The sequence below is a fragment of the Stegostoma tigrinum genome, unplaced genomic scaffold (assembly GCF_030684315.1).
Source record: "Stegostoma tigrinum isolate sSteTig4 unplaced genomic scaffold, sSteTig4.hap1 scaffold_89, whole genome shotgun sequence".
NCBI classification, from domain to species: Eukaryota; Metazoa; Chordata; class Chondrichthyes; order Orectolobiformes; family Stegostomatidae; genus Stegostoma; species Stegostoma tigrinum.
Window position 1 is genome coordinate 1,091,661 of NW_026728814.1, and position 25,432 is coordinate 1,117,092.

Sequence of the window (25,432 nt, forward strand, 5' to 3'; positions counted from 1 at the left end):
TTAGCCTGGACCAGGAGAAGGCCCTCGACACGGTCTCCCATGCTTACATGAGGGACATCCTTTCCAAATTGGGGTTTGGAAAGGGCATCCGCAATTGGATCCGACTGCTCTACACCAACATCATTAGCGCAGTCTCGATCAACGGGTGGGAATCGGACAGTCTTCCCATCAGATCTGGAGTCAGGCAGGGCTGCCCGCTCTCTCCTGCGAGTTCGTGTGCAGTATGGAGCCCTTCACTGCATCCATCAGGAAGGACATGAGCCTGAAGGGCGTGATTATCCCAGGCAGCGGAGGCCTTCAGGTCAAGACCTCCTTGTACGTGGACGATGTTGCCACCTTCTGCACTGATCGTCGGTCGGCGAGACGGCTGTTGGGCATCTGCAGCCAGTTTGAACTGGCCTCGGGTGCCAAAGTCAATAGGGGTAAGAGCGAGGCCATGTTCTTTGGGAACTAGGGCGACATCTCCTTCATCCCCTTCACCGTCAGGACAGACTACCTGAAGGTGCTGGGTGTTTGGTTCAGTGGAGCTGGGGTGTGCACTAAGACTTGGGAGAAGCGTATCTCCAAACTGAGGCAGAAGCTAGGCAGGTGCGCATTCCGGTCCCTCTCGATCGCAGGTAAAAACCTGGTTGTCAGGTGCGAGGGGCTTTCGGTACTGTTGTATGTGGCCCAGGCCTGGCCTATTCCCTAGACCTGCGCCGCTGCGGTCACCCAGGTCATTTTCCACTTCACGTGGGGGTCAAGGATGGACCAGGTCCGCAGGAACACCATGTGCAAAGACCTTGAAAATAGGGGAAAGGATGTACCGAACGCCAGCCTCGCCCTGATGGCTACCTTTGTGTGCGGCTGCATCAAGCTGTGCGTAGATCCTCAGCACGCAAACACCAAGTGTCCCGATTTACCGAGGTTCTACCTGTCCCCGGTATTGCGAAGGATAGGCCTGGCGTCATTGCTGCGGAACGCTCCGAGTAGTTGGACTGTCCCGTACCACCTGTCCTTCGTGGAGAAATTTTTGAAAGGAAACACCTTTGACCACAAGGCCGTCAGGCAGTGGTCAGCACGTAGTTTCCTCGAGACCCTTCAAGAAAAGGAGAGGGTGGATCCCGTCATGTGGCTCCCCCCCGCAGACTGCCACAGTCGTTTGGCAGAATGCCTCATCGCCAGAACTTTCAAACAAGCACAAGGACATTACTTGGCTGGTGGTGAGAGGGGCTCTGCCAGTGAGATCCTTTATGCATTACCGGAATCTCTGCGCCACCGCACGCTGTCCGAGGCAGCTGCAGCGTTGTGGGTGGGGGGGGGGGGGGGGGGGTAACGAGACTGTCGATCACCTCCTTCTGGTGTGTGCCTATGCGCAGGAGGTCTGGAGGGGGACGCAGTGGTATTTGTCGAGGTTTGTCCCGAGCAGATCAGTGATATGGGACTCCGTGCTCTACGGGCTGTTTCCCGGGACGCACACCGAGCCCAACATCAACTGCCAATGCGGTGAAAGACGCTTTTTGGTCTGCCCACAACTTGCTGGTCTGCCAGCTGAAAGAACTGACCCCGACCGCGTTTCGCAGACTGACGCACTCCCAGGCTCAGGACTACGTGCTGAGGGACACACGAAAGCTTGGGAAAGCTACCGCCAAGGTGCGGTGGGGAAAGACCGCCGTATGAAACCCCTCGTCCAGAATAGAAACAAGGGCCCTATCTGGTAACTGGGCCCAGCTGGCGCCTTCCCCAGCTCGTCAGGGGGCCAACGGGAACTGTGCGGGGAAGACGACTGCCGGGGTATTTTTTCTTTTGTTTTGCTTTTGCTTTGTTTTGTTTTTTTCCCTTTATTTGGTGTACGTAGCCCCTTGGGTAACCAGGAGCAGCTTGCATGACTGGGTAGGTGTATAAACATGTTTTATTTTTTGTACATCTTGTGAATGAAGTATATTTTTTCAAATAAAGAAAAATCTGTTCTTATCAGCTTTAATATGTGGACATGTCCTTTACTTAAGGACCCTATGTTAAACTGATTTTTGGAGCAGGAATTGGAACAGGGTCTTGCTCCATCCTCTCCACGCATCATCCTGGTATTGCAGTGTTTCCAGGACTGGTGCAGTCTCATTAAACCAAGTTTAAAAAACAGCCTGATCAAAACTTCAGGAAGGGTGTCTCGGCCTGAGACATCAGACTTCCTGTTCCTTCAGTCCTAGTTGGCCTGTTATCTCAGATTCTCCACCATCTGCTCAACACTCCGGAACCATAACAGCCCTTCAACCCAACAAGTCCACACCAAACCTCAGAGCATCCCAGCCCGATCTATAACCCACCTGAACTACCTCTCTCTAAACACTACAGGCAATGTAACATGGCTAATCCACCTAACCTGTGCATCTTTGGACTGTGGGAGCACTCTGAGGAAACCCACAGACACAGGGAGAATGTGCAAACTCCACACAGGCAGTCAGTCACCCACGGCTGGAATCAAACACATGTCCTGGTGCTGCCACCAAAGTGCTTTCTCTCAGTACTCTCACCCAACCTTCTCCAACTATGCTTGTTCCAAGGTACCTGTTAATCTCTCCTTTTCTGCATGTTCAGCACTTGCTCTGAATGTTAGTGCATCATCCCTGGTACCTGCTGCATCTTCCCACCAACACTATCCCTGAAAATCCACGCAATGCATCAGAAGTAAAAGAAAATAGCCTGCCACCACTACCTCATTACAAATAGCATTTCAGAAGAAAAAAAAGATGAAGCTATCGAAATATTCACTCGTTTTGACTTTGATGATGACGAATTGGGATGTATTGAACTAGAGATTTTGGAAACACTGAGCCACAAAAGGATATGGTGTATACAAACGCACGTTTTTCAGTTGAGTGCAAGAGCAACCAAACAAGTGTGCATGTGACTGTTTTATTTTTCTCAAGTCAAGGCCTTTGAGTTTAATCAGATTACCACTACTCACATTAGCCAGACAAAGAGATATTTGCAGATTTAGCGAAATGAGCCAGAAGTTAAATAAAAATGCTACATCAAGATGCAGAATTGCCTGTGCACAAAGTGCATTCTTGCTGTCAGAACTCTACAAACTTTTCAGCACCTGAGACATGTTCTGCCACAATATCTCTGCCTTTCCCTGGCATTTTTGCACTTTGACGTCTCAACTAGAACCTAATGTCTCACAGTGCTCCTGTCTTGCCTGGTGCTTATCACAGGCATAAGCCAGGCAGCTTAGCATTGTTATTACCAACAGTCAGTCAAGGGCTGGTCAGCAGCTGTGTCAACAAACATATGTTTCGACCAAACGGTCACGTCGCAAAGTCTCAGAGAAACAGTTCTCGGTCAGGGCAAGGGAGACAGGATTCAGTCAGGAGATCCTGACACAGCATGTCCAAGGAATCATTCAATATCAGCCATTTGGGACAAGCAGGATCAGGGGATCTGTATCACTACAGTGCAGAGAGGTGGCCACACTCACCACTAATTACATCCTCAAAATGCTCCAGTAGATTTGTTGAGCCTGAATTATGATCTTCAACCCAAGCTGACCCAGTCCATTCCTGCCATTGGGGGCAAGTTTGATGAAATTCTCAAGGTGTTCATGAGTTTGGGACGTTCAAGTCCATAGCTCCCTGAAATAGCGACACAAGTGGATAAGACGGTGAAGAATTTCAATTCCATGGTACACAGCATCAGGATCTGGTCAACTTTGATTTCTGGCTCATAAGTGAGATGAGGTTTTTTTTTCAAACACGTAGGAACAATGCATGCTTTGATGAGAACAACTGTGGTTCCAATCATTGCATTTTTTTTTGTTTCAACCATGAAATGGCCACAACTTTATCAAAAGTGAAAGTGACCACCAACCAGTTTGAACTGTCGGTTGTCAAATAAATTAAGACAGATAAGTGTATTTGCAGGAGATTTTTTTAAAAATTAATTTTTAAAAATTCATTCATGGGATCTTGATATCCCTGGCTAAGAATGGCAGTTTCCTTCCCTAAAAGACATAGGTTTTTCCAACAATGAAAACAGATTTACAGTCATCATTAGATTCTTATTTCAGAATTTTTTGTTTAAACTCAAATTCTACCATGTGGAATGGTGGGTTTCAAACCTCGGTGCCCAGACCATTATCTCAGTCTCTGTGGAGTAATAGACAGAAGAATAAATAGAAAATATACACTAGATATCACACAATGTCTTGGTTTATGTATTCATCATGAGATCCATCACTGCTATGGACAACAGGTAAGGATCTGAGGAGACTGCATTTCCCCCAGACAGAGTCACAATGGTCACCAGGTTTCATAGCCGATTGCATTTTCCCAATCAGGGATTATAGTACAGGACTCATCCCAATCTTTTATTTCGATTTAAAACTTTCATTTTGTGGATAAAAATCAAAAGGAAAGATTGCATTGTTTCCAATAAACAAATATCTATTAAAAATTGAAACATGTCCGTGGAGATCAATAGAATCTGTAATTGTAAAGGTGTGCAGACATAATGACCAGGCATAACCAACAAATAAAGGGCCATCGAGATCATCACAGAATTCCTACAGTGTGGAAGACGGCCATTCGTCCATCGAGTCCACACGAACCCTCCAAAGAGCATCCCACCCAGCCTCACACCCTACTCTGTCCTTGCATTTTGCACACGTGACACTATGGGAAATTTAGCATCATCAATCTACCCAATTTGCATATTTTCTGGACTGTGGGAGGAAACTGGAGCACCTGGAGGAAACCCACGCAGGCAGGGTCTGGGTCGGACACGCTTCATAAGTTCAGTGCGCACTTGATGGGCTAAATGGTCTGCTTCCACACCGGAGGGATCCTATGGACTCCAGAAACAAGCCCAAAAAACATGGTTTGTACATAGCTAAAAGGAGAATCAAAAACCAACTTCACAGTTATTCAGAAATTTGCTGCTAGTTAACCAGTCCTGATGAACCAGGAAATCCCTTTTCACATACCGTGCGGGTGGATAGTCTTTCGTCAGTGTGAATGTATCGATGTGTCATGACAACATGACTATTTCCAAGCTCTACCTGACAGATACACAACTGATATTAACATTTTATCCACAATACCAGTACCTTTAATTGAGCAGGGATCAGTAACATCAGTACAAACAGCCCAAAACCATAGTTCATTTGATATTGAGTGTGACAGCAAAACCCTTCAACTGTGCTTCTTTGTGAACTCACTGGGGTGTTAACAGTTTGGGTGACTGAGTGAATGCTTTCCCACATTTAGAGAAGGTGAATGGTCTCTCCCCAGTGTCACTGAGCTGGTGTAAGGACATTTCAGATGAATCCTCACAGACCATATGCATTTCTCCCCACTGCGAGTGCTGCTTTTTCCTTCAGTGTTCAAAATCCTGAGGTAATTGAGTTGTGATAAACAAAGTGACTGTCAGATCTGGATGTGTTCCTGTTTGAATTCTCCAACTGTAGACTAAGCTTTCAGACAGAAAACAAGTGCAGTGAGTGAGAAACCAGAAGAACACACGCAGATTGTGAAACAGAAATCCTCTGGACATTTGTGGAGCGATACTTGGGGAATATGATGGATTATCATTAGAACAAATTCATAAATAAATATCCTCCAGGTAAGGGATCCAGTCAGTGTTTGCACAAAACTGAAAGAAGGTGGGAGATCCAGGGAGGATGGACAGGCAGTGTATAGATCTGTAACTCAGTCTTTCAGAGGGATCGAAAGACTAAGAACAGTGCAGAAGTAAAATTGCGGAAATCTGAAATGAAAACAAAAATGCTTAGTCGGAGTTGTACACCACGAAACAATCCCTTTGGTCCCAGTTGTCCATGCTGACCAGATATCCCAAATTAATCTAATCCCATTTGCAAGCATTTGACCTATATTGCTCTAAACCCTTCCTATTCACATGCCCATCCAGATGTCTCTCAAATGTCATAATTGTCCCAGCTTCCACCAGTTCCTCTAGCAGGTCATTCCACACAGGCACCACCCACTTTCCCTTTTTAAAAAAAAACTTTCCCTCTCAGCTTAAACTGGCTACTCACCCTATGCCCACCATAATTTTATTAACTTCTATAAGGTCACCTCTCAGCCTTCAATGCTCCAGGGAAAACAGCCCCAGCATATTCAGCCTCTCCCTACAGCTCAAAATTTCCAACTCTTCCAACATCCTTGTAAATCTTTTCTGCACCCTGCCAAGTTTAACAGCATCATTCCTACAGCAGGGAGACCAGAACTGAACAGTATTCCAAACGCAGCATAATCAATGTCTTGTTCAGCCTATAACATGACCTCCCAACTCCTACACTCAATGCACTGACCAATAAATGCAAGCATAGCAAATATCATCGTCACTACCTTCTATACCTGCAATCCAGCTTCAAGGAACTGTGCACCTGCACCCCAAGGAGTCTCTGTTGTGTAACAGTCCCCAGGGCCTCATCATTATCTGTTTAAGCCCTGCCCTGATTTTCATTACCATCATGCGATCGCTCGCATTTTTCCAAACTAAAATGATTTCTGGCACTCCTCGGCCCATCGACCCATCTGATTAAGTTCCCATTGTACTTGGAGGCAAACTTCTTTGCTGTCTACAACAATTTGTGTCATCTGCACACTTACTAACCATTCCTCCAATATGCATTCCACATGATTTATATCAATGACAAAAAGCAGTGGACCCAGCACCGATCCTTGCAGCACACTGCTGTTCATAGTCCTCTAGACTGAAAAAATAGACACCCCCAACCATGATCTTGTCTCCTACTTTCATGCCAATTTTGTTTCAAATAGCTAACTCTGCCTGGATTCCATTTGATCTAATCTTGCGAACCAGTCTGTCATGTGGAGCTTTGGTGAATGCCTTGCTAAAGTCCAGATAGACAATGTCCACTGCTTTGCCTTCATCACTTCTTCAAAAAACTCAGTCAAGTTAGTGAGACAAGATTCCCCACTCACAAAGCCATGTTGACTATCCCTAATCAGTCTTTGCTTCTCTAAACACATGCAAATCCAGTCCCTCAGAATCCCCTCCAGCAATTTACCCAACACTGACATCAGGCTCAACGGTCGATGGTCCTCCGGCTTTTCCTTAAAGAATGGCACCACATTAGCCACTCTGGCACTTCAGCAGTGTCTATCAGTGATGCAAATATCTCAGCAAATGACCCAGCCGTAGTCCATGTTCCAGGACATCAAAAGGGAAAAGCCTTGAAGCCTGACCACCCCCTCTATTTGTGGGTAGTTTGTGGGTAACACCTGATCGGGTGCCAGGGACCTATCCACCTTTATGCAGTTTAAGATGTACAGCAGGTAGACCCCTGTAATATGGACACTTTTCACGACTCATTATTTATGTCTCCAAGCTCTCTAGCTTCCATATCCTTCTCTGCAGTAAATACTCGTGTGAAATACTTATTTACTATCTCAGCGTCATATCTTTTTTAAAATATGTCTTTCTCCTCTCATCTTACACGTGTCCCCTTGTCTTGAAATTGCCCAATCCTAGGGAAAAAAAGCCCTTAATAGTCATCTAATCTGTGCCCTCATGATTTTAAGCACCTCTGCAAGGTCATCCCTTAACCTACTATGCTCCAGTGAGGAAAGTCCTAGCTTTGGCAGTCTATTTTAATAATCAAGCCCGCCATTCCTGGCAACATCCCAGCATATCTTTACTGACCTGTCTCCAGTTTAATAATAACATCCTTCCTGTAACAGGGTGACCAGAACTGCACACAATACCTCACATGAAGCTTCACCATGTACTGTACAATCTCAACATTACATCCCAACTCCGAGACTCCAAAGATTGAGCAATGACGGCAAGTGTGCGAAACAACTTGTTAACCAGCCTGTCTACCTGTCTCCATAAACTTCAAAGTAGCATGTACCTGAATCTCATCATTTCTCTGTTCCACAACACTACCCTGGGTGCAACCATCAATTGTGTAAGTCCTACACTAGTTCATTTTCCCAAATTACAATGTCTCACATTTATTCAAATTGAACTTCATCCTCCACTCCTCAACCCATTGAGCCAATTGATCAAGATCTCGTTGTCATCTTAGATAACCTTCACTAACTACTATAAACACCATTTCTAGTATCACCTGCAAACTTATTAATTTTGTCCCTTAAATTCTCTTCCAAATCATTTATATTAACGAGAAACAAAGAAGTTGACCCTGTACCGATTGCTGTGGAACACAGCTGGTTACAGAACTCCACTCTGCAAAATATCCTCCAGCACCACATTCTCTCCTACAAATGAGCCAATTTTGCTCCCAATTTGCAAGCTCTTCCTGAATCACATGTGATCTAACTTTACTCATCAGTCTACCATGTGGAACCCTGTCAAAGGCTTCACTCTCATTCTAGAGGTGCTGCAAATCCGACCCAATTCCCCTGCCATTTGTCCAACGCCCTCTTGATCATGCCTTAAAAGTTAATCCCAACTCTCTCTTGATCATAACTGCTAAATCTGCATCCAGCTCCCATTCAGTCTGTTCCAGGTCCTGGGAACTTGCTGAGTCAAGTAACCTTCACATTTTCACCCTGCATTATTTGCCAATTATCTGAGTGTTGTATTCTGCAGTTACCAACGTTGACACAATGTTAATATTTTTTCTCTCTCTGCAAACTAACATCCTGGAAACAAATCTACTACTCGACAAAATCATTGCTAATCAGACCCAAGGAGAATTCTCTCAGCTTCTTCTAGCTCTCTCCAACCAGAAACCCATAATTTTAATTTACTTATGGGATGTGGCCTTTGCTGCCCAGAGTAATATTGATTGCCCATTTTTATTTGATTTGGAGAAGGTGGTGGTGAACCACTTTCTGTAACTGCTGCTCTCCACGTGCTGTTTAAGACGATAACCTGCCCTGAAGCCTCACCACCCTCTCTATCGCAGGAATCATATCTCAAACATCACCACCCTCCCTATCATGAGAATGACCCTCAAGCCTCACTACTTGCACTATTGCAGCCATCACCTCGAGCCTCACCACCCTCCACATTCCTGAAATCCCTTTCCAGCCTCACGACCTGCCTGTCGTTGGAATCCCTCTCTAGCCTCTGAATTCTCACTATCTCTGTAGATTCCTCCAGTCTCACAAACCTCACCTCTAATCTCTTCCAGATTTCAAGGTGAGGGGGGAAAGTTTAAGGGGGATATGTGTGGTAAATTCTTTACACAGCAGGTGGAGTGTGCCTGGAATGCATTGCCAGCGGAGTTGGTAGAGGTGGGCACGATCGCGTCATTTAAGATGTATCTAGACAGATACATGAATGGGCAGGGAGCAGAGGAATACAGATCATTGGAAAATAGGTGACAGGTTTGGATAGAGGATCTGGATTGGCACAGGCTTACAGGGCTGAAAGGCCTGTTCCTGTGCTGTAATTTTCTTCGTTCTTTGTTCAACGCCCTCCTGTCTCTAAATTCATCCAATACATATAAACTTCTTCAGCGCTGTAATTGTCTTTACCCTCACAAACCTCACTTTGTTTGACATCTAATCCAGCCTCTCAATCCTCACCATTTCTGTAACCTCCTCCAACCTCACTTTTCCCGACTTTTGAAATCTTCTCCACTCTCAGAACCCTTCCTGTCTCTAATATTCTCCAGCCTCACAAATCTCAATATGTCCCTTCCTCTAATACAGTCCTAATGATGATGCCCCATTTTTATTCCTCCACTTGATGGTGGCACTTGCAGTTTCCTGGGATTCAAGCTCCAGAACTTCCTGGTAAACCACTTCATCTCTATACCTCACTTTTCTCCCGAAAACACTGAGCAATCATGAGTTATTCATTCTAATACCTCATTTTCTGAAATGGCTTGAAATATTGCTGGGCATCTTCCTACGTGAAGAGTCTCGGAGGTCTACAGTCCAGAAAAAGGCTTTGTGGCCCATCCAGCCTGGGCTGGTTAAAAACCACAACCTAACTATTCTAATCTAATTTTCCAGCAGTTGGCCCATAGACCTGTCTGTGTTGGCATCACAAGTGGGCATCTAAATATGCCTTAAACGCTATGAGGATCTCTGTGCCCACCACCCTCACAGACAGTGAGGTTCAGTGCCATTGTCACAGAATGATGACATCACAGACAGGAGCAGAGACGAGCTGAGTCTGTGCAAACCAAAGATCCCACACACACTGTGAAGGACGGGAGGGACCCTGATAGGGGACAGAGGAGATTTTACAGAATGGTTTGTAGGAAGAGGGTTTTTAGTTGCATGGTTAGGGCTGTTTTTTTTAAACATTATTCTTTCATGTGACTTGGGCGTTGCTGGTACATATTGAGAATATCCATCTACAATAGATGGACTCTCCTTCTCAACCTCTCCCCTCGCCTGGGGTGTGGTAATCTTCAGGTTAAGCCAGCCCTATGGTCAGGTAGGACTACAGTGACTTTACCTTTGGCACAGTGATGCCACTTTGCCTCGGTGGTGTAGAGGGGAATGCTGAATGTTGAATGTGGTGGATGGGACACCACTCTGACAGTGCTTCATCTGGAGGATGTTCACTTTCTTTCATATTGTCAGGGCTGCACTGATGCAGGGAAGTGGAAAATGTTTCAACACAAGCCGGATGAGTGCCTTATCGACAGCAGTCAGTCATTGGGGAATCAGGTGTTTGGGGAAACTGAGATTATTCTCCTTGTAACAAAGGGTTTTGAGGGGACCTTTGACAGAGATGTTTACAAAAGATATACATTACGATGATAAAACGTACACCCACTCATCAACTGACCAGGCAAATGATTACACGACGTATGTTGAAAGTTTAAGGGACGATCTATTGAGAGAATGGGGTGATTTAAAAGAAAAATTTTACGTGGCAAATGGGAAATGAGCAGGAACACAATACTCACATAATGTGAATATCCAGGTCCTGATGAATCGAGTAATTCTGTCAGAGTTTGGTGCTACAACTATTGAGACTCCCACCTGAAAGTCCACTTGTAATATCCTGTAACACAAATTCATAAAATGCAGTCAGTCCGGTTCGAATTTCACACCAGCCCCTCCTCCTGGCCGAGGATAACCGTGCATTGTCCCTGCTACACATTATCCTTTGTGGGGGTCAGCAGTTGATTCAGGGGGAAATGTATTGGGGTTTCTAGGAATTTCCACCTTGGGGCTTCATGTCACTAAACAGATCAGCAGGTTTTTGACACATGGCAAAGAATGCCTGAGAGTTAGTGAGATGCAGGCAGCAGGATTCGCTTCCTTTTCTTTCCTTCTGTGCTGCTGCACTGCCACAATGAGATTTTGGGCCGGAAAAGCTGATGCAACTTGATGGACAAGTTGTCTCGATTCTGAGCAATGGACAGTAAGCCTCTGGTCATTCGAAAGAATGTCCCTTAAAAAGATAGCAATTACATATGCGCCATGTTGCCCAGTGCTCCCAACAAAAAGAACGAGGGAGGATCACATAAAAAAAGGGGATAACAGTCAAGTTCCACGAGGGTTACAGTTTATGGAGAGACATTGATAAATGGGCGACAAGTTGGCAAATGGAGTACAACTGTGGGAAAATGTGAAGTTGTTCATTTGAGGAGACAACCAAAGAATACAGTGTTATTTAAAAAGGTAAAATCTGTGGAAAACTGTAACACAACGGGACTCAGGAATAATTGTGCAGGAAACACAAAGCGAGCACACAGTTGCAACGGGTAATCCGTGAGGGTAATGGGATGTTATCCCTTATGTCAAGGTGTTTGTAGTATGAGAGTTTGGAATACAAGTCTAAGGACAAATGTACAAATTGCTGGCAAGACAACATCTGGAGGAATGCGAGCAGCTTTTTTGGTCCACTTATTTGAGCAAGTATATCACTTCACTGGAGGCATTTCAGAGAAGATGGACTAGCATGATCACTGGTTTGGAGGGACTATCATTTAAGCCAAGACTAAACAGGCCTGGAATCTACTATTTAGATTATTGAAGATGGAGAGACGAGCTAATTAAAAATATAGGATTCTTAAGTGGGTTTACAGGATAAATGCTGAAGGGATATTTCCCATCGTGGGAGCAGATTCCTCATCAGGCAGACAATAGAGGGTTCTCTTTTGGAATCGTCAAGTTTAAGGCAACACAGACATGGGTAAGGGGTTTCGGTCACAAATGAGCTGGAGTGAGGTGGAGAGGAGGAGCATTTTAGAGATTGAAATTTTTGACATGTGATTGAGAAGATGTATGTTAGGAAGTTCATCGTGAGGCCAGATGTGAGAACATTATTGAGAAGACTGCAGTTCAACCTCAGACAGTTCCCAGCGAGAGGGATGGATTCAGTACAGTAGTAAAGAAAAGTAATTTGTAATAATAACTGCAGGAACGTGTTTAACTATCACAAAGTGTTATTGGAGGAAATTTCAGCTAATCAAGTAGTGGAAGTATGATAAGCAGTTTTATAATTGAGTAACAGTGGAGCAAAGGAGAGTGATGACGGGGGAGTTAGATCTGTACATTGTAGAATACATGCAAAACCTGACAGTGCTTGTGGAAGACCTCACCTCCTGGCAGTATGTCGGTGAGAAACAGGATGGACCAAGGATAGACCCTTGAGGGACAACGACGACATTGATTTCAGGCAGGAGTGGAGATGGAGTGGGATTTTCCAATGACGGTGAGGTCAAACATTCGTTTTAAACAGAATGGGTGAGAAGGACATAACCAGAAAAGAGAAGCATACAGAACAAGTAACAATATCTGCGAATTGGCATGCGTGGGGGAAAGAGCGAGAGAGCGAATATTTGGAGTTTAAGAGAATAGGAAAAAGGGCTAGGATAAGTTCTGATAAGGCTTGACATGAGACTGGACAAAGATGCAAGTTTAAGCCTAAAACGAGGAGCAACGCGTCAGGCAATTTGGTTTGGTGGGCTCGTGGAAGAGAGGGAAGCAGCAGAGGCAGTTGATTGGATTGTCTCAATCTTAGTGACATAGAAACTCCATGTGTCTCCCTCACTTGCTGTTGCAGGGGAGGATGGAGGAGATAGGATGATGGACAGCGTTTTGCAAAGAAACAAAGCCTGCATTGGTGATATTAACTTTTATCTACGATATTAAAATGTACAACAGAAGTCTGGGTCGAATCCCATCGCAGCAAATGGTGGAATTTGAATTCAATTTAAAAAAAGACTGGAATTTAGTATCAGCTGGTTGCCATGGAACCACTGCTAATGGCAGAAAACAAAAACAAAAAAATCTAATGTCCTTCAGGGTAAGAAATTTGCCAACCAAGCCACTCAGTTGCAAAATATCAACAAAGGTATGAAGCTGGGTGGCCCACTTGGCATCTACCAAAGCACGAGGAAAGACACCTGCAGAATTAGTCCTATTGACCCCACAAACTCCTCTTTACTCATATCTGGGGGCTAGCAGCAAAACTTGGAGAGGTGACTCAAAGTCTAGACAAGAAACAGCGTCAGACTCATGGAAACTAACCTTACAGACAACAACACATCACCACTGTCCTCAGTGACGGCCTGTCCCACGAGGAGGACAGACCCAGCAGACGTGGCAACACAGTGCTATTCTGACCGGATTATTTGTCCTGAGAGAACTCGACATCGACGCCTGGAAGTCTCATGACTCCTGCTCGTTACCACGTATCATCCTTCCTCGGTTGATAAATTGGCAGCAGTATTAGTGCTAGATTATTAATCCAGAGACCCAGATAGCATTCTGCGGACCTGGGTTCAAATCCTGCCATGGCAAATGGCGAAACTTGAATTAAGTAATTATCTGGAATTACGAGTCTAATGATGACCATGAAACCATTGCTGATTTTCAGGGAAGACTCATCTGGTTCATTTGCATCCTTTTGGGAAGGAAATCTGCCATCCTTACCTGGTCTGCAATACATGTGACTCCAAACCCACAGCAATGCGGTTGACTATTAACTGCCTTCCTGGCAATAAACACTGGTCCAGCTAGTGATTTCCATATCCCAAGAGTGAATTTTAATTGAAAAAAAAAACTCCATGTTGAACAGCACTTGGAGGAAGCACAGAGTGTGAACGGCACTGCTTGTACTCAATGCCCACCATCAGGAGTAGTTAGCAGCAGGATTACCAATCAAGCTGGTTGGATCCTCAAGGACAAAGCTGCCTGGCTGGGACTGCAGCAGCTGGTGCCACAACCAACAGAAGGGAAAAACATAGCTGGTCTCATTGTCACAAATTTCCCAGCTGCAGATGCATCTGTCCATGACAGGATTGATAACAGCAACCAGCGCATAGTCCTGTGGAGACAAAGCCTCATCTTAAACTTGAGAATACCCCCATTGCATGCTAACAAAATGTGAGGCTCGATGAACACAGCAGGGCCAGCAGCATCTCAGGAGCACAAAAGCTGACTTTTCGGGCCTAGACCCTTCATCAGAGGAGATGCTGCTGGCCCTGCTGTGTTCATCCAGCCTCACATTTTATTATCTTGGATTCTCCAGCATCTGCAGTTCCCATTATCACTGATACAATACCCACCATTGCGTTGGGTGGCACAAACTTCGGTTGAAAGAGACAGACTTGGAACAGACACAGGAACTCAAAACCAGATATCTATGAGGCTTTGTGGGACATCAACAGCAGCAGAACTTAATCCAGCACAGTCTGTAACCTCGTGGCTCGGCATATCCTACAGTCAACCATTAGCATTGATCCCAGGGATCAACACTGGTTGAATGGATAGTATCGGAGGGCATGCCAAGAGCAGCACCAGGCTTACCTAAAAATAAAGGTGCCAACCTCAAAACTACCAAACAGGACTATCTGCATGCCAAATAGCATAAGCAGCAAGCGTTAGAGCTGAGCCACCCCTAACCAATAGATCAGATGTGAGCTCTGCAGTTCTGCCACACCCAGTCGAGAATGGTGATGGACAATTAAGCAACTCACTCGAGGAAGCATGCCAAAAATCCCCATCTTTACTGACAGAGGAGCCCAACCTATCCACACAAAAGATAAGACTGCAGCAAATTTCAGCCAAAAATGCCAATTGGATGATCCATCTCACCTTCTCCAGAGGTCCCCGACATCAGATGTGAGTTTTCATCCAATTTGATTCATTTCAAATAATATTAATAAATGACTGAAAGGTTACACACCCTGGCAACACTTTGGCAATAGTACAGATGACTAGTGCTCTAGAGGTGGCCAGCGCCAAGCCAAACTGTTTCAGTCCTGCTACAGCGCTGGCATCTATTGACAATTTGGAAAACTGCCCAGGTCTGTTCAGCACAAAAACACAGCAAATCGAACCCCACCAATTTCCCCTCAAGCAGTCTATTCTCTATCATCAGTAAAGTGATGGAAGGTGTTGTCAACAGCACTATTAAGCAGCACTTACTCAGCAGTAACCTGCTCAGTGATACGCAGTTTGGGCCACGGCGGGCACTCGGTTCCTGATCTTATTACAGACTTGACCCACATATTCACAAACAGCTGAATCCTGAGGTGAGGTGAGGGTAACTGCAGAGTCCTGCACAAAAACCACTTACTTCCACTTCAGTGGAAATGACCCGACAGTGACACCTTAGTTTCAGCTCATCTGCTGAACCTCTCATCTATTCCTGTGTTACCTCTAGACTTAACTGTCCAAACTCACCGCCAGTCGGCCTCCCACATTCAACATCCCTGTAACCTCAAGAATACCTAAAATTCTGCTGCACACAAGTTCATTTGTACCAAGACCTGTTCACCATCACTGCTGTGCTCCCTGACCCACAAAGGCTCCTATTTATAAGCAACAATTTAAAATTCTCATCCTTGATTTCATTCCTGGCTGTGATGAGCCCTATCTCCCTGCACCACACAACCTTCAAGACTTCGATAACTCATTTAGTTCCAGACTCCAACAATGCGTTTAATCATCCCTTCACTATTGGAGGCTGTTTCTACAGTTGCCAGGCAACATGGTCTGGAATTCCCATGATAAACCTCTTAGGTTTGCTTTCCTTCTTTAAGATAGTCATGAAAACCTGCAAATTCAGTTACTTTTTGGTCACCTGACCTAATATGGCCTTACGATAAAAGTTTCTTGATAATATTTTTGTGAAATTATAACACATGATAATCAAATACAAATTGTTTGTTGATTTGGACATACACCGTTAGCTCTTCAGTATTGCTAGATGAATGATCTGTAACTTCTCAAATGACCGTATTGTGGGAGCACCTTCATCATACAAACTGCAGCAGGACACGAAGGTTAAACTTCTCAACAGGCAACAGGGCTTCGGCAACGATCGCTGGTATCTGTGGAAGGAGAAACAGTAAATGTTGCAGAAGTGCAAAATGAATGAAACAGAATAAAAATGCTGCCGAATTTGGTGGTCTGAAATGGAAGAAAAATGCACTCTCTTTCTGGGAATACATTGCCTGACAGTGAAAGATACCATTCAAAAATTAATCTGGTAAGACAGCAGCACGTGGTCAGGGGGTGGGCAGCAGTGGAAAATTTATTTACAAAAAAGGTATAAGGAAGTAACAGTAATACACTACAGAGATCAAATGTATCCATCATTAGAGACTGAAGAGATTAAACACCGACAAAGGTGATCAGGGAGCACAGAAGTGACTAAGAGCAGTGCGAGCTGCTATTATCCCACACTCTGAGAAAGAAATCCAGAAGAAACAAACATTTCTCTTGGATAAGAGATAATAGGAACTGCAGATGCTGGAGAATCCAAGATAACAAGTTGTGGAACTGGATGAACACAGCAGGCCAAGGAGCAGGAAAGCTGACGTTTCGGGCCTAGACCCTTCATCAGAAATGGGGGAGGGGAAAGAGGTTTCTGAACTAAATAGGGAGACAGGGGGAGACAGATCAAAGATGGAGAGAAAAGATATGTGGAGAGGAGACAGACAAGTCAAAGAGGCCAGCATGGAGCAGGTAAAGGTGAGTATCGGTGGGAAGTTGGGAGGTGATAGGTCAGTCCAGGGAGGTGGGATGAGGTTAGTAGGCAGGAAATGGGAGTGCCGCTTGAGGTGGGAGGGGGGAATAGGAGAGAGGAAGAACAGGCTAGGGAAGCAGAGGCAACCTGGGCTAGTTTTGAGATGCAGTTGGGGGAGGGGAGATTTTGAAGCTTGTGAAATCCACATTGACACCATTGCGCTGCAGGGTTCCCAGGCAGAATACGAGTTCCTGTTCCTGCAACCCTTGGGTGGCATCGTTGTGGCACTGCAGGTGGCCCAGGATAGGCATTTCGTCTGAGGAAACGGATGGGGAGTTGAAATGGTTCACGACTGGGAGGTGCAGTTGTTTATTGTGAACCGAGTGTAGGTGTTCTGCAAAGTGGTCCCCAAGCCTCCACTGGGTTTCCCCAATGTAGAGGAGGCCACAACGGGTACAGGGGATGCAGTATACCACTAAGCAGATGTGCAGGTGAACATCTGCTTGATGTAGAAAGTCTTCTTGGGGCCTGGGATGGGGGTGAGGGAGGTGGTGTGGGGGCTAGTGTAGCACTTCCTGCATTTGCAGGGAAGAGTGCCAGGTGTGGTGGGGCTGGAGGGGAGTGTGGAGTGGACAAGGGATTTATGGAGAGTGTGGTCCCTCCGAAAAACAGGCAAGGGTGGGGAGGGAAAGTGTCTTTGGTGTTGGGGTCGTATTGCTGATGGCGGAAATGTCAGACGATGATGCGGTGGATCCAGTACGTGAGGATGAGGGAGATTCTTTTTCGGTTGTTATTGCAGGGACGGTGTGCGAGTTAGGAGTTGTGGAAAAATGCAGGAGACATGGTCAAGGGCATTCTCGATCACTGCGGGTGAAAAGAGGTGGGGGGTGGGGTTGCGGTCCTTGAAAAGAAACAACATCAGACGTACGGGAGTGGAATCCTGGGAGCAGATGCGGCGGAGGTGAAGGAATTGGGAATAGGAGATGGCATTTTTTGGAGGGCAGTGGGTTGGCGGAGGTGTATTCTAGGTAGCTGAGAGAGTTGGTGGGCTTGAAATGGATATTGGTCTCTAGACGGTTGCCTAAGATGGAAACAGAGGTCCAGAAGGTGAGAGAGGTGTTAAGAGATGGCTCAGGTGAACTTAAGCTTGGGGTGGTAGGTGTCGGTGAAGTGGACAAACTGTTCGAGCTCCTCGTGGGAGCACGAGGCAGTGCCGATACAGTAATCCATGCCCCGGACGAAGAGGTGGGGTTCAGAGCCAGTGTGTGTACGGAAGAGGGATTGTTCTGACAAAGAGGCAGGCATAGCTTGGGCCCATGTGGGTACCCATGGCCATCCCCTTTGTCTGTAGGAGGTGGGAGGAGTTGATAGAAAAGTTGTTGACGATGAGAACAAGTTCACCTAAGCGCATAAGGGGGTCAGTAGAGGGGACCTGGTCAGACCTGCAGGACAGGAAATAACAGATGGCTGAAAAGCTCTACGCATGGGGAAATGCAGGTGCTAATGTGGTATACTGCATCCGCTGTACCCGTTGTGGCCTCGTCTACATCAGGGAAACCAAGCAGAGGCTTGGGGACCACTTTACAGAACACCTACACTCAGTTCGCAATAAACAACTCCTCATCCCCACCTCCCTAACCTGTTCTTCCTCTCATCTATCCCCTCCTCCATTCACCTTTACCTGCTCCATCCCCACCTCTTTAACTTGTCTGTCTCCTCTCCATCTGTCTCCCCCTCTCTCCCTGTTTATTTCAGTATCCCCTTCCCCTTCCCCATTTCTGAAGGGTGTAGGCCCGAAAATGCCAGTTTTCCTGCCCCTCTGATGCTGCCTGTCCTGTTGTGTTCCTCCAGATCCACACCTTGTTCTCTCACGTTCAGCTGGAGGCGGCTGCGCATGCGCCCAGCTTCACCCCGGCTCTTTCAAAGTTAAAGCTGTCGCGCATGCGCCCCGCGGATCATTGCCCCCAATAAAGATGGTGACGGTCACAGGGGCCTATCGTCATCTGAGGCATTGATTTGTTTTCTGCAAACGTGAGTCTGGGAGTTTCAAATGTGTGTTTTCCGACGTGCACTAACTGTTTGTAAAACTTCGAAACCCATACGAATATCACTTCCCTCCAGCTTTCTGCCGTTTTGCTTTCTTTACCGCGGCCTGCTCTTACCTCAGTTGCACAAATCTTGGTCTCAACGAAAGATCCAAGCCCGAAACGTTAGCTTTCCTGCTCCTCTGGTACAGCTTGACCTGCTGTGTTCATCCAGCTGCACACCGTGTTATCTCGAATTCTCCGGCCTCAGCAGTTCCGGTTATCTCAGCGACTCTGGACCGCTGTCGTGGATGATCACGTGGTTTTCACTGATCCCGCCCTCTCTTCATTCCGATTGGGCGACATTCGCGCTGTCTTGCACGGCACACCTGTGCTTCTATTGGTCGCGCATTGATCAATCAGCCAGACTTCACTGTGAGCTGAGCATGCGCAGTGCTTTGTGTTATTGTCAGAAGCAAATGATCGTCGTCACAATGTTGCATTTTGAGACAAATGAGACTGAGAACTGGATGAGAAAGATTGTTACATTAGCGATCCTGGGGTTTTGATAAGTCGCTCTGAGGAAGGGCCACTGCACCCGAAACGTTAGCTCTGTCTTTTCACCTTCACAGATGCTGCCAGACCTGCTGAGCTTTTCCAGCAACTTTGTTTTTGTTCCCGGTTTACAACATCCCAGTTCTTTTGTTATTTTTTAATCAGTCGCGATTGAAAAGGCTTCTGGAAGCTCAAAGCTAAAGATATTTTTGATACCGCTCTGTCAGCGAATAGAGAAATGGCGGTGAAATAAGGATAATAAATACAGGTCTAGCAGTCCTCAGGTAAGATGTAAAGGGAATAATTATGAACATGAAGAACATCACGTGGTTTCGTGAGGTGAGTGTTGTTCATATGAACTGTGATTGGGCAGAGAGGGAGGTTAATCAAAAAAGAACAAGCATAAAAGAGATTCTCAAGAAAGGTCTGTGCAATGGAAAGCAAGGAGAATCAGAAGATAAAAGCCCAAGGCAGAAAAAAAAGTTTGAAGACCGAGGCTGCAAAAACTCCAATTTGTTGTATCACGGCTCTACTGCCTAGTTATTGACTTTAGCAGTATAATCCACGTTCAACTGTAAGTAGCTGTCTGAGTTTGTCACTGTAGTTTGCTTCATAACAGATAAACTCCACACTTTGTTTCAATAAAGCTGACAGTTGGTTCACAAATTAGTTCTGCTGCCAAGTCCGTTCCTGTTTGAAAAGGGGTGTAGATCACATATAAATAGACAATGAAAAATATCAATCCAGGCTCTGAGCAAAATTCTACTCTCTCGCCACTGACTCCATCCCTGCCCCTGGGAACTGGCAGGTAACACACTGGTCACAGTCGCGGTGCAATATTTCATCCCAAGATGAGCTTCCAACCACATTACTCACCCCCACACTCATTATCACAAAGTCCACATACAATTTCAACCTCAACAGCATCTCAGTTCATCTGCTGCTGAAACTCTCATCCATTCCTTTGCTACCTCTCGACTTAACTCCCCAAACACACTCCCGGCCGGCTTCTTAATACTACTTCCCTGAAATCTTGAAATGATCCAAAAATCTGCTGCCCATGTGTTTATTCTCACCGATTTTAACATCTTCAAGTTTTGCCATCCTGTGCTCACTAACATAAACATTTTCTGAGTGGCAAAGCACCAAGGTTTTGAAAATCATATCCTTATTTTGAAATTTTGTCTTCACACCTCGTTCCTTTGATAGTCCGTCCAGCTGCAAACCCCTCTGAGATATATCTGAAGAAGGGTCACTGGACACAAAACAATAATGTTGCTCTCTCTCCACAAGCACTGCCAGATAAGCTGAGTTTCTCATCAATTTCTGCTTGTGTTACTAAGTTCAAACATCTACTGTTCTTTTGCTTTTTCCTTCAAGACATTTGTTCTCCCTGACTTCCAACCTCCAGTAGATTTCTGGTTTTACCTCTCCCACCTTTTTCATGTTTTCAGTTTCCAAGGCCATAAGCTCTTGAATTTACTCCCTAAACATCCCGGTTTTCAAAGTCCCTTTGTTCGTTCAGGATATTCCTTGAAACCTACTTCTTTGGCCAGTTTTGGGTCACTTGTCCTAATAAGTGACTGGTATCAAATATTGTTTTGTCACAACCTTGTGTAATATGTCAGATCATTGGATTGAATCAAAAATGTGAAAACATTTAAATTGTTCTTTTGGAAAACATCACTGTTCTTTCACGATCATTTGGTAACTCCTTACCGAACATCGTTACAAGTGCAACTTCACTGCATGACTTGCACTGGTTCACAAAGGCCAAACAACAAATTCTCCAGATGTAACTGAGGATTCGCAATAGTTACTGATACCTTTGGAGAGTGATCCAAAGTCCATGTATCAGGATATGGTGAATGAATAGACAATAGACAATAGGTGCTGGAGCAGGCCATTCAGCCCTTCGAGCCAGCACCACCATTCATTACGATCATGGCTGATCATCCACAATCAGTATCCTGTTCCTGCCTTATCCCCACAACCCTTGATTCCACTATCTTTAAGAGCTCTATCTATCTCTTTCTTGAAAGTATCCAGAGAGTTGGCCTCCACTGCCTTCTGGGCAGTGTATTCCATATATCCACCGCTCTCTGGGTGAAGACGTTTTTTCTCAACTCAGCTCTAAATGGCCTATCCCTTATTTTAAAACTGTGTCTTCTGGTTCTGGACTCACCCATCAGCAGAAACATGCTTCCTGCCTCCACAGTGTCCAATCCCTTAATAATCTTATACGTCTCAATCAGATCCCCTCTCATCCTTCTAAACTCAAGTGTATACAAGCCCAGTCGCTCCAATCTTTCAACATATGATAGTCCCGCCATTCCAGGAATAGACCTCGTGAACCTACGCTGCACTCCCTCAATAGCCAGAATGCCCTTCCTCAAATTTGGAGATCAAAACAGCACACAATACTCCAGGTATAGTCTCACCAGGGCCCTGTACAGCTGCAGAAGGACCTCTTTGCTCCTGTACTCAATTCCTCTTGTTATGAAGGCCAGCATGCTATAAGCTTTCTTCACTGCTTGCTGGGCCTGCATGCTTGCTTTGATTGACTGATGTACAAGAACACCGAGATCTCGTTGTACTTCCCCTTTACGGAAATTGACTCCATTGAGGTAGTAATCTGCCTTCCTGTTCTTGCCACCAAAGTGTATAACCACACATTTATCCACATTAAACTGCATCTGCCACGCATCCGTCTACTCACCTAGCTTGTCCAACTCACCCTGTATTCTCATAACATCCTCCTCACATTTCACACTTCCACCCAATTTTGTGTCATCAGCAAATTTGCTAATATTACTTCTAATGCCTTCGTCTATATCATTAATATATATCGTAAACAGCTGTGGTCCCAGCACTGAACCTTGTGGTACCCCACCGGTCACTGCCTGCCATTCTGAAAGGGACCCATTTATCACTACACTTTGCTTCATGTCAGCCAGCCAATTTTCAATCCAACTCAGTACTTTGCCCCCAATACCATGTGCCCTAATTTTGTTCACCAATCTCCTATGCGGGACTTTATCGAAGGCTTTCTGAAAGTCCAGGTACACTATATTCACTGGTTCTCCCTTATCCATCTTCATATGGACATGATGCAGAGCTTGTTGGGTAATATAAGCTCAGGAACAGAACAGCGATGGCTTCCTTCTGACTCGAGAGGGTCTCACATTACTTTTTAATTGAAAAATGCTCAGGTTCATTTATAGTTCTTCATGGAGAATGAATTGTTGAACTTATTCAGCTGCATGTGTACAATAAATTTCTTCAGATGTGAGGTCAAAGAAATTCAAAACTATTCCTCATCCTCCCACCGACTTTCTCTCACTGTTAAGGTGCCGACTCATGGACCTAGGGGATCCAGGTACATGATTATTTGAAGTTTACATCCCATTTAGACAGTGGTTAAACAGTCTTTTGGCACGGCAGCCTTCATTGCTCGATTGTTTCAGTTTCGGAGTTGGGAAGTCATATTGATGTTGCACAGGATGTTGATGAGACCTCTTCTGGAATACAGTGTGCGGTTTCTGTCACACAATTACAGGAGGCATATTATGAAGCTGGCGAGTGTAAAGAAGAAGTTTACCAGGATGTTGCCTGGTACGGAAGCTTTGATTTATAAAGAAAGGTTGGATAGATATTGACTTTTCTCGCTGGTGCTCAGGAGGTTGAGAGGCGGCCTGTTAGAAGTTCATAAAATAATGAGACATGTAGATAGTATGAATTGTGGTTTTCATTTCCCAAGGATGGGAGATTTCAAGTCTAGGGGATGTTTTTAAGTTGCGAGGAGATAATTTAGTAAAAATGGATATGTGAGGCAGAACTTTGCAATGACTGTGAATAAAACAATGGCAAGTTCCAGCAGAGAAACAGGTGGCAAAGAAACAGGTGACAGTGAACCAGGCATGTGAGGGCTAATGTGTTTCGTTTGCCAGTGACATTCACCGCTTCACAAAGTGGGGAACATTGAAGTGCAGCAGCGACGGTGATTATTTTGCAGGATATTCACCTTGCAAATGGTTTTTCCGCCAGTATCCCTGATTACATCGCAATCGACAGGATGAAAGCTGCAGCAAGACGTGTGGAGCCAGTGGAGTAATTGATACGGCATCTGATTTTGAATTGGAAGATTGGAATATTGTATTCTCTCTCACTCGACTGAAGTTGACAGCTTTTCTACCCTTGCAAATTGACAGACGCTTCCGAAGAGGAATGTCTGCCCAGCGCTGTTTTTGTCAGGTTCCCAGCAGTGGAAGTGATTGGATCGCTGGCTTTTGGAAATTGAAAATTGAAATTGAAAGGTAAATGAGTAACATGAGTGTGGGGCTACTTCAGCTCACTGTCTATTTCATATCCCAACTCATGGCAACGGTACCCATTGTCAGGAGAAACCGCTTGTGTTCCACATAAAGCTGCCTTTTGTGGGGAAACCTTGTGTACAGCGGGAGAAGCGGGTAGAACAGTGTGTGTATAATATTACAAAGATTGACACTGAGACACATATTAAACAGTAAAGTTAACAAGTAAAGTTGTAAACTTGCTCACCCAGCTGGCTTGTTTTCATTCAGACTTTTCGTCACCATGCGAGGTAACATCATGAGTGAGACTTCCGAAGAAGCGATGTTGTTCTCCTCCACTTGGAATTTATACTGCCCGGTCTGTTCCAGCAACTTCTGTCATTGTGCATTCTGTTCTGTATGGGTTGCATATGGGGTCCAATTCTATATGTTTGCCAACTGCATTATGGATTAAGAACCATGCCTCTAGGAATTCCCATGTGTGTCTGTGTTTGGATTGCACTTCTACAGTTATGTTGTCCCAGTTAAACTGATGGCCTTCATTATCCGGGTGTACTGATATTAGGGAAAGTTTGTCATATCATTTTGCTGCCAGCTGATGTTCATGCATACTGATGGCTAGTTTCCTTTCTGTCTGTCTGATATAATGTTTGTGGCAATCGTTGCACGGTATTTTGTAAACAATGTTAGTTCTGCATGTCGTGGGTATGGTGTCTTTAATCCTGGAGAATGTTTGTCGTAGCATGGCTTTGGGCTTGTGTGCTACCGTAATTCCTAGTGGTCATAGAAGTTGTCAGTTCTGATATGTTCCTGATGTGTGGCAGTGTGTCCAGTGTGTTCGGGCATAATGTGTCCTCTTCGTGTTGCTGTTTAGTCAGTACCTTTGGATGAAATTGCAGGGATATCCATTCAGAGCGAAGATTTTGTATTGGTGTTCTTCCTCTTTCTGCATAGTTCTGGGTCATTGCAATGAGTGGTGGCCCGTTTAAATAGTGTCCTGACACAGCTTAGTTTGTGCAGCACTGACCTGAGTTAGTTGCCAAATTAAAAGTATCCGAGCCCCTCGAGGCACTGACCCGAGTTGTGATGTGCAAAGGACAACACACGAAGGAGGATCCTTGTGTGATTGATCCAATGTGATCTGTATACCAGTGTAAACAGTGAGGACTAGTCTTCAGCACCCACATTGAGCCTGGCTCCATTTGGCCTCCAGTCACCTCTCACAAACTACCATTGCCCTTCACTTTTCCTGACCTCCCCTCTGTTCTTGTTTTAAACTTATTGCACGCCAGGCAGTTTCAGCTGGCATTGCTGCTGTGGAACTGTAACATGGAATGAATCGATTTTGACTGAGCAGTCTCGTAATTCTGCTTCTAAAGATCAGTCAATATTTCGTATTTATAACTGTAAATGATAACCATTAACAGGCTATGACAGTGAACGCACTGATTTGTAATCATTGGACTAGCAGGAAAGATTTGTTTATGTCACTCAGGACACTATCTGATTCAGCCTTGCATTCTCCCATCCTTCTGCATGTGATGCCGCTCTGCTGTGTTTTGGTTTTGTTACGTCTTGATTGTAATCATCTCCAGTTATCTAATACTTTGTCATTTCTAATACATGAGACTCTCTTCCTGCACCTGCATTTCT

The 25,432-nt window shown here is 45.1% G+C and overlaps 1 long non-coding RNA gene and 1 pseudogene across 1 annotated transcript; one reads left to right on the forward strand and one right to left on the reverse strand.

Annotated features, from left to right (window-relative positions):
• Nucleotides 1-1,881: 1,881 nt before the first annotated feature.
• Nucleotides 1,882-19,241, reverse strand: LOC132209352 (uncharacterized). Its single transcript, XR_009445443.1, has 4 exons — nt 19,050-19,241; nt 16,101-16,249; nt 10,865-10,962; nt 1,882-5,742 (listed from the first exon to the last, which is right to left on the reverse strand). It is a non-coding gene; the product is annotated as an uncharacterized LOC132209352 (long non-coding RNA).
• LOC132209364 (U2 spliceosomal RNA) lies at nt 1,921-2,097 on the forward strand (annotated as a pseudogene).
• Nucleotides 19,242-25,432: the final 6,191 nt, after the last annotated feature.